Consider the following 10,669-nt stretch of genomic DNA (forward strand, 5'->3'; position numbering starts at 1 on the left):
AAAAAAAAAAAAAAAAAAAAAAAAATCCTTAAAGGCAAGTACTATTTTCTACTTTTTTATGAAAGTTTGATGTTGAAAGTTACAAAGGTAGGTTTCTTTGCTTAGCACTTTTCTCACAGTGCTAGGCATTTAACCCTGGCCTGAGGAAGGGTACATAGCTACTTTATCACATGAATATCACTGGGAATGAAACAGAATAGTCTTCATCATTTGTGTAACTCTTGAGTTGAGAGGACAGCTTATTATTTTCAAATACCCCAAGAATGGAGTTTAACAGGATTATTTAACTACTTTCAAGATAACAAAATAAAACCTTGATATCACACCAATCCCCTTTGTATGCATGTATGATTATAACCTTATTCTACTCAAAAGTAATCATTGGGCTGGTGAGATGGCTCAGCGGTTAAGAGCACTGACTGCTCTTCTGAAGGTCCTGAGTTCGAATCCCAGCAACCACATGGTGGCTCACAACCATCCATAATGAGATATGATGCCCTCTTCTGGTGTGTCTGAAGACAGCTATCGTGTACTTACATATAATAATAAATAAAATTTAAAAAAAAAATCATTATCTCAGTTTGTATAATAACTACTTCCTTCTCTTCCTGTATGGTTGCAGTACCTGTGTTTAGTCTTTATGTATAAAATTGTTTCTTAATTTAAATGGACTTAGTTGAAAAGTTAATATTTAACTATTTTTAAATTAAATATATTCTTGGGAATACGAATTCTGTCTCCCTCTGCCTACCTTTTCTCCCCACTGACTCTTCCTGGCGAGAACTTAAGCTCAGGCCTGTTCCTTCATTCTTCTGTACCCACAGCTCAGGAAACACCAACTTTAAAAAAGCCAGTAACGCCGATCCAATGGTAATGGGTTGTCAGTGCTGATATTCATGTCCCTAATGTTGTACACCGCTCCCATTACCAAATTTGACTGGCTTTGCAGGGTGGGAAGGAATGAAAGAGACAGCTTAGCCTTTAAGAACACTGGCTGTTCTGGCAGAGGACCTGAATTCAGTTCCCAGAACCCACAGTGCAGTTTGTGTGGGAAGCTTTTCCAGATCTTATGTCTTATATTTCTTATCATTTTACCTGTTGTACTCTGTGCAGTGTACTTTTGTCCCCATTCATCAGGCAGGCTGCACCTTAGCTTACATCAAGCCCTTCTCAAGTCTTGACCATCTTCTGCTTTGGAATTTCCACAGCACTTAATTTCTTCCTCTCTGATTTTCCCTCTGCCTCTCCTCCTGACTTGGACCACTTTCCTTCCTCCTGCCCCTCTCACCCTTGCTTTTTCTGTCTGTGGTTTGTTTGCTTTGGGGCTTTGTTTGTTTTTGAGACAAGGTGTCATCTAGCACAAGCTCCTCGGGAACTCTGTATAGCAGAACCAGAGCTGGGCTATTGCTCCTCTGACTCCAGCCTGTACGTGCTCCCAGCTACCTCTTAGTTCTGTGTAAGCATTTATGGAGCTGTATGTTGAAAGGGCTGTAAATATATCTGCCCATCCCTTCCTTGAGATCCCATAAAATGAAGAAGACCTTATTCTCTGTGTCCCCTGAGTTATCTACCATAGTGTTTCTGCATTGTGTTTACTTGGTAAATGAACATCTCCCAAAAAACAGTCCTGTCTGAGAGCTAGAGGTGTTGTGCTGTGCTGTGCTGTGCTGTGCTGTGCTGTGCTGTGCTGTGCTGTGCTGTGCTGTGCTTTGCTTTGAGACTGGGTTTCTCTCTGTAGCCCTGGCTATCCTAGAAATCACTTTGTAAACCAAGCTAGCCTCAAATTCCAAAGAAATTCACCTGCCTCTGCCTCCCGAGTGCTAGAATTTAAAAAGTACACCACCACTCCTGGCTTCTGCAAAGATTTTAATAAAAATACCTAACTTTGTTGATTTGTATTAATTGACTAAAGGTGTGCACACCTTTCAGACTTGACAGAAAGTGGATGTAAAAACAGGCAACTGCAGTGTCGCTTACCTTATGTAAAGGCACTTCGGCGGAGCATGTGATAAGCCAGCTCTCCTTAGGCACGCCACAGAGTACACTTGGAGAGATTCAAAAGAAAAGTGTGCTTGTCGGGTGGACAGATGGGGGAAGGCGTTTCTGTGCAAAGGAATGAACGACGAATGGATGGAGCTTGGTAAGCCCGAGCGTGTGGTCAGTCTTTGTGCAGTACATGCAATATACTTGAAGACATAACCGAGAACTAATAGAACTTAGGAAATGTTCATATATATCTTGGGTTCGAGAGAAAGTGTTTGTGACAGGTCTGACTGTGTAGCCCTGGCTGGCCCAGACTCTTGCCAGAGAATCTCCTAGTGCTGGGATTAAATGTGTGTCACTGTGCCCAGCACAGATTGTCTATTTTAATAAATACTTAGGTACTCTTTTTAGTTTACAGTGTTGTCGCTTGAACATATTTTGATTTTTTTTTTTTTTTTGATGGTTGTAAGCAAAAATAAAACCTGTTGACAGAAGTGCCAAGTAATGTGTCATTCAGATAGGTATTCCATTAGCAGATCTGCAGTTGAGAGCCTGGGCTTTGTAGTCAGGCTCAGTCCACATTCCTGTTCAGTCACTTCCCAGTCTCTGAGACCCCAGTTTTATCACAGAAAGAAATTGTGAGAATTGAATGAGAAACACTTAGAAAGCACTTAATACAGTGCTCAGCCCATGAGTGCCAGCAGAACTAATAGCTCAAAAGTGCTTCCTTAGTGCTAAAAGCTCTGCCTGCTGCTGGCTCCAGCTAATTGAATTGTCTGGCTAGTAGAGCATCCTTTTAGTTCTCTAAAGTGTATTGGGCACTAAAGCATTAAGACCTAGAAGATAGAAAAAACAGTTGAATTTTCATCAATGATTTAAGAGCCTCTAGTCCAGCAGTTCTCAACCTGTGGGTCACAACCCCTTTGAGGGTTGAACAACCCTTTCACAGAAGGTCTCATAACAGATATCCTGCATATCATAGATTTACATTATAATTCATAACAGTAGAAAATTATAGTTATGAAGTAGCAACAAGAAAAATTCCATGGCTGGGGGTCAGCACAGCATGAGGAACTGTATTAAAAGGTTACAGCATTTAGGAACTTTAAGAATGACTGCTCTAGTCATTTATATCAATAATTTGAAATATTAGTTCTTTTAAAGAGCTGTCATCTAAAAGCTCTGGGCTGGAATCTGTCTCCAGAGTTCACACTGGCAACTGAAGAGGGCTTTGTGGTCTGTGTGTCTTATGTTTTGTGTATATATATATTTTTTTTGCCCTTCTCCATTATATTCCTGTCTTACCTATGAGTACTTCCTAAAAGTTTGCTTTCTTGCTCTTTACCTCTTTTTAAAAAGCAGCAGTGGAAGAAAACATTTCCTCCCTATAATTTAAACTTTTTTGGGTCTGGGTATGGTTACCCATTCTGGAGCAGAGGAGGAGAGGCCAGCTTAATCTGCATAGCAAGTTCCAGGCCATCCAGGGCTATGTAGTGAAGCCCTGTCTCGAAATACACAAGGACAGACACACAATCAAATATCGTTGGGATTTAAGCTTCCTCTAATTCCCGTAAAACAAAACCCCCAGGATAACTGACATGCTCCCTTTCTAACAGTCTGCTGGCAGACGAAAGAGCAAGAAATTATGCCAGAGTTTTTGAAACAGGGCGTCTGCACAAATATAGTTTAGCAGTAGGAAGTAGAGAGGATTAAGCTGAAAAATAAAATCTGTCAGGGGACGTTAGAAATCATTTTCCCTGGAATAGAAAGGGCTGAGGCAGAAAAGAATAATATTGGTTCTAGTGGGTGGTCCTGATGCCTGACTGGAAATGAGAGCCAGGGAACAGTGGTAACTCGTTCGTGGGTGGCACTGGGTAATGATTTTTGGAAGCTTAAGATTTTTGGCAGCACTGAAGCATAGGGATGTCCACCACTGCTTGAATAACCTGAACTCTCTAGCCTTGCTATACTAAAGTTGCATCGACACTACTCATGAGCATTTAATATGTATCTAAAGTTAGTGCTGTATTTGAGGGAAGCAGAACTTCAAGTGCTTGGTGTCCTAAGGCTTTTCAGTTTGTCTCTGTTGTCTTAATATGAAGTTCCTTGTATAAGGCTCTATGCGCATGCTTCCATCTTGCCATCTCTAAAATGTTGAGATTGTTTTCCCATCACTCACAGTAAGATTTAACATTTCTTTTTTCTGTCTTTTCAGGAAGAGGCTTTCAGTAGTACAGTATTTTTTCTACCTTTTAATTGATATGGCAAATGATAAACTTTTTTCTAAAAATATTTTAAAGTACTTCCTATTCTAAAAAAATAATACACATTTTAGTAACCTTAATGAGATATTGTTAAATAATCTTAAAATAAAAATGAGATATAGACGGGCATGGTGGCACATGCCTTTAATCCCAACACTTGGGAGGCAGAGGCAGGCAGATTTCTGAGTTCCAGGACAGCCTGGTCTACAGAGTGAGTTCCAGGACAGCCAGGGCTATACAGAGAAACCCTGTCCCGAAACGCCCCCCTCAAAAATGAGATATAAACTTATGTGTAATATCTTATAAGTATTTTTAAGATGAATATGTTTGTTTGAATATGGATAGTTCTCTTACTAGTTAACTGAAACTGGAAACTAGTAGAAATCAGATATGAGGGATGGGTGGCAAAATGAAGAGCTATTGGGGCTGTAGGGGATGGTTCAGCAATTAAGAGTACAGACTGCTCTTGGAAAGCACCCAAACTGGGTTCCCAGCAACCTTCAGATCCAGGGTATCTGACATGTTTTTCTGGCTTTCATGGGAACCTGCACATACATTCACAAACTCACACATACATGTAAATAAGCCATAGGGGGCTGAAAAGAGATGGCTCAGCAATTAAGAATGCTGTTTTTACAGAGTTGATTGTCAGTACCCATGTAAGCTGCTCATGTCAACTACCTTCTACCTCCAGAGCCATTGTGGTCTGGTGCCTCTGACCTTCCTGGACACCGGCACTAATGTGCACAAACTCATACAGAGATACATGTAATTTTAAATTTTAAAAAATTTCTAAATGGAGGGCTTATCTTTGACTGTATATCCTTAGTACTTTATGGGTTTGGTATCAACACGCATCTGTTCTTTATTTAGGAATGAAAGAAAATTCTATATAAGGGGCTCATTGCTCTTAGAGAGGACTAGAGTTTGTTTGATTTTCTGTAGCTACTTTGTGTGTCCGAGCACTCACAACCATAGGTAACTCCAGCTGCAGGATATCTGGTACCACCTAGCCTTCCCAGGAACCAGCATGCATGTATGTGTGTAGACACGCAGACAAAACAAAAAATAAATGTTTTGGGTTTTGTTTTAAGAAATAGAAAACTTGTCCTTGGTGTACCACAGAACAATGAACAGAGGATTCTTTCATTTGTGCTCTGTATGTAATGGCAGATTAGCTGTCTTTGTTTTGATTTGTTTTGCTGAGGGAGTAACACTATGTTGCCTAAGCTGGTCTCAAACATCTGATCCTCCCACTTTAGCCTCCCAAATGCTGGTCTTACAGGCATATGCCACTACATCCTGTGGTAAATAGGCTACTTTTTAAGGCAGCAAAACCCTTTAAATTTTGTATTGTGCCCCAATATATAAAGTAGAGAAAAGTCAAAGCAATAGAAATTATTGATCTCCCTCTGGTGTTCCCGCAGGGTTTTCAGGGACTCAGCGGATGACTCGGCAGTAGATTACTTGGGGACCTTTGATAGGTAGGATTAACATATTCTGCTATAGTGTGATATAACATTAAGTAGATTACTTGGGGACCTTTGATAGGTAGGATTAACATATTCTGCTATAGTGTGATATAACGTTAAGCAACTTACAAGAGAAAATGTTTCCTTGGCCTTAGGGTTTTAGAAGTTTTAGGAGAGTCAGATAGAACAAAGGCATAGCTGCAGGATCTCAGGGTTCTCATGTTGGTTAAGAAGTAGGAAGCAGAGAGAGCCAATTCAGAATGGCGGGAGTCTTTTAAAGCCTGCTCCTCCTGACATACTTTCTCCAGCAAGGTCACGCCTCCTAATCCTCCCTGTTATCAGCTGGAGACCAAGTATTCCCTTGAATATACAGACAGTACCCTGTGGGGACAGTTGTCATTCAGACTGCCACAGTATATAACTGACCCCTTGTTTTAATGCTAGCTCTTTCTCTTACTGCTGTTTCTCTGGCAATTCAAACGTTGTTTGTTCTCCTGGAGTCTCACTAACTTGTGCTTTTTCATGGAGGCTAAATGGGATGAAGTGTGAGACTTACAATGTATCTGTTATGCTAGGTAAGTGGGCTTATTCTAATTTTAGACTGAAACACAAAGATATGTTGCCAGAACATTTTAGATTTTGGCTTTTTGGTGGTAGTGATAAGACAGTTTCCAAGCAACCAAAAAAGTTGAATTTTGCCTGGTTCTGCTGACTACAAAGGCAGCAGTTTCCTAGGCTTGCTGAGTGCCTGGAAAGTGTTTTGGTGGAAAGTGCCTCTCTTGTCTGTCTAGTAGCAGTTCATGTACTGTGTTGCTAGAGACTGCCTTTAGTTGAATTGTCCTCTTGACCTAAGCTAATAAAGTACTGTTGGCAAATTAATTGACCACAAGGCACTACAACAAATGTTCCCTAGCACTGTCTACAAAATGCTTCTCTCTGGCTGGATTATGAAGTTTTAGTAAGTAGTTACTTTTGATAGCACAGAATGAATAATTAATTCAGTAATTATTCAGTAATTAGTAATTACTGAATATTCAGAATATTCAGAAGATTTAGATTAGAAACCACTTGGAAATAAAACAAACAAGCATTATGTGAGTTTTAGACTTGATATGCATATTTTTAGAGACTGTATGGTCCAAGCAAAAGTAATAATTCGGGCCGGGCAGTGGTGGCGCACGCCTTTAATCCCAGCACTCCGGAGGCAGAGGCAGGCTGATTTCTGAGTTCAAGGTCATCCTGGTCTACAGAGTGAGTTCCAGGATGGTCAGGGATACACAGAGAAACCCTGTCTCGAAAGACCTAAATAAATAAATAGATAGATGGATAGATAACTTGGCCTCTGTTTATCTTAAACTCCTCAGTATTTTTATTTTCAGCACATTTAACTTTGTATTTTTTGTAAGAAAACAAACCATCATCTGTGTCTGTGTGTGAGAGAGAGTGTGAGTGTGCATGTGTGAGTGTGTGTGTGAGAGTGTGAGTGTGCGCATGCGTGTGAGAGTGTGCGTGTGTGCGTGTGTGTGTGTGTGTGTGTGTGTGTGTGTGTGTGTGTGAGAGAGAGAGAGAGAGAGAGAGAGAGAGAGAGAGAGAGAGAGAGAGAGAGAGAGGGAGGGAGAGTGTGAGTGTGCATGTGTGAGTGTATGTATGAGTGTAAGTGTGTGATATGGTGGTCAGAGGATGACTTGCAGCAATTGGTTCCCTGTTTGCACCGTGTAAGTCCTAAGGGCTGAATTCAGGCTTGTCAACAAGTGCCTTTCCCCACTGAGCCATCTCTGACCCAGCTTTAACCTTTTTTAATGAGCTACAGGGGAAATGCATCAACTCAGAACTTAAAACTTAGGTTTTATATCTCTGAGCCTTAGCAATAGGAAGAAATAGCATTGGCTAGGGATGTTGTCACTTAGGTTTTTCTAGACTTACTGCCCTGTGTGTGTAGGCATCACTAACCCCTCCATGTTGCAGTCTTACCTGCTATATAGTGAGAGTGAAGCCAGACCTCTTCAATATTAACTTGTAGCCGAGTACCAAATATAAAGTATGAGGAGACCATATCTGTCTACGTGTACATACTCAGCTCTTTTCATGACTAAAGCATTTCTCCATGGAGTTATCCACATCTGTTTTCTTTTGTTTAATAAAAGAACAGCAATCAACCAACACCTTTGGTCTATTCAGCTAGCCCTGCTCTTGGCTATTTTTCCAAGTCCTGGCTAGTAACTGCTTTGTCACTCTTATATTCATCTTGTGATGACGTCCTGGAAACTGGGTTTGCTCTATTTCTGAATGACATTGTAATAAACATAGGAGAAGCAGAACAGATAATACATGGTCTGTAATGAGTTGTCTAGATTAATTTTTAAAAACAAATTATGACCTTGATGTTTAGAGTGAGTTCAGAAAGAATTTCTTTGCCGTTATGCATGCGTGTGGCTTACTATCCAGGAAACTTCCTCTAAACCATCCAACCTACGTCAGAAATCGCCAAATTTTACAGAGATGTGGATCTCTGTGAGTTTGAGGCTACCAGATCTATACAGTCAGGCCCTATGTTTAAAAAAAAAAGAGCTAAAATAGATAGCATAGCTTGTCAAAGAAAGTTGTATTTGTAGAAGCTGTCACAGGCTGTTTGTGTGTCTCCTTCAGACAGCCTGTCCGTCTTCCTTCCATCTCTCAGAGCTCCCACTCTTCTGTGGTCTGACTTCTTTCTTTTGGTCCTACCTTTCATTGCTGACAGGGAGTGGCTGAAATTCACAACACAAGTAAACAGCAAGGTTCCTTTTCTTTGTTTTCCATTCTTTCTATCAAAATATACAATGCTGTAGACAAGTGTCCCTTGGCTGCTTCAACACAACCAGGACTAGTACAGAGAACTCCAGCTCTTGGTGACTCACCTATTGGAAATTGTTTCATTATCATGAATAAAATTTGAAAATAACTTATCAAAGACAAAGGCAATACTAGTCACAAAGTATTGTATTGGTAGGTTAGTGATTTATAAATATATAATTGGGATTGATTTTCTTTAGTGTTTCTTGATTGCTCAGCCCCTTTCTGACCTTCACTGACTGAAACCGGATGCCTGTATCACAGTCTCTGCTTCTGCAGAACTGACTGGTCTTTACAGCACACTTGGCAGTGACTGTGTGGAACGTAAATAGATTTTCTGGTGCATGGGCACCCATACCTTTTTATCTCAGCTGGCTCTATACCATAACGTTACTATGAGTATTCTAACTGAAAAGGTTATGTTAAACGGAGTGCTAAGAGGTCTCCTGACAAAATCCATCTGCTAGATGAATTTTATTTTGTTCAGAATTAACTAAGGCAAGCTATCCTGTTGTTGTGTTTATTTGGCTTTTGAGTTGTTTTTTAATTTTTGGTTATTTGGGCACAGGGTCTCCTAGCTGACCCAGACCTTCTGTGTAGTCAGACTGGCCCTCAGACTCTTAAGATCTGCCTGTCTCTGCTTCTAGAGTGCCATTACATCAGGCAGTTGTACAAATGACATAATGTTCTTAATTGATAACACAGCTCTGCATGGTCTAACCAAAGCCAGTCTTAGGGCTGGCTGTAAACCTAGCCTTGGTACTACTGGTTGTGCCTTGTTTGTAGAACGCATTCTTAGTGTGCACAGGGCCCTGGCTGTGATGCCTAGTACTAAAAAGATAAAAGATAAAATTTGACCCTAAGGCAGGAAGGTCGGGAATGTTCTAAGATCTGTTTTTGAAACAAGATTTTGCTCAGGTTATTGGCCTTAATTCTCTTGATCTCCATGCTTCAGCCCTGCTGGTGCTAGAATCTCATTCTGTGTGTCATTATGGTCAGCTAAGTAATTAGTAAGATCTCTTTGTTAAATGTGCTTCAAAAATTTACATAGACAATAGAAAAATTAATTGATGCTTTAGTAGCATGATTCCAGAAATTTAGCTAAACAAATCATAGAGGAAATTGAAGTCACTTAACTGCTGGCGTGTAACATGTCAGCTAAGAAGAACGCGGAAGCTGAACATGGTTGTGGCTTGATCTGGAGAGAAAATGATAGCGGGAGTGGAGATGGTCAAATTAAGGATATCTTTCAAGATGAGCCATCAGAATTTGTTATTGGTATGGGGAAAGAACAGTTAACGGTGACCCAAGGTTTTCTTCCTAAACAGCTGGCAAAATGAAGTTGCCGTTTTCTAAAAATGAAAAACGTGTGTTGCAGGAACCAGGTTCTAGATACAAATAGATGTTTGTACTTAGCCAACATTTGGAAGGACTGAAGAAACTGTAAAATACATTAATATTTGTACAAGAGATCAAAAGAAAGTGTTGCATGTGGGGGCTAATACAAGACCTCAGTGACTAAAGGAACTTTCCGCCAAGCCTGATTACCCAACTGCAGTGCTCACTGCTCTTCCAGATGATTGTGTTCAGAACCTAACACCCAGTCAGGCAGCTCACAACCATCCTTATCTCTGTCTTCAGGGGATCTGACTCCCGCTTCTGGCTTCCATAGGCTCCTGCATGTACAATACACACACTATTAAATATAATAAAAAATAAGTCATGCACAACTTTTAAAGTTGTGCATGGACCAAAATATTATATATTTTTTACATTGCCATACATGATATTTTACTTGATAGATGTTAGCTATTAAGTGGTAATTTAAATAGGGTATGCATTCTTCAGTCAACCTTGAAATGCTCAGTGTTTGTAATTACTTTTACTTAATTGTTAAGTACTGTTTAAAAAGATACTTAAAGGTGTGTACTATTTTAAATTATAAAACTAATATTCTGGATTTAATTCCTTTCTTTTTTTTTTTTTTTTTTTTGGTTTTTCAAGACAGTGTTTCTCTTTATTCTTTGGCTGTCCAGGAACATGCTCTTTAGGCCAGGCTAGCCTTCAACTTAGAGATCTGCCTACTTCTGCCTCCCAAATGCTGTAATTAAAGGTGTATGC

General features: G+C 40.0%; 1 protein-coding gene across 2 annotated transcripts in view; it reads left to right on the forward strand.

Annotated features, from left to right (window-relative positions):
* Positions 1–10,669, forward strand: part of Cbfb (core-binding factor subunit beta) — a 42,313-nt gene that overhangs the window by 28,473 nt on the left and 3,171 nt on the right. The window lies entirely within an intron of this gene.

This window comes from Mus caroli, chromosome 8 (assembly GCF_900094665.2).
Source record: "Mus caroli chromosome 8, CAROLI_EIJ_v1.1, whole genome shotgun sequence".
In the NCBI taxonomy this organism is placed as follows: Eukaryota; Metazoa; Chordata; class Mammalia; order Rodentia; family Muridae; genus Mus; species Mus caroli.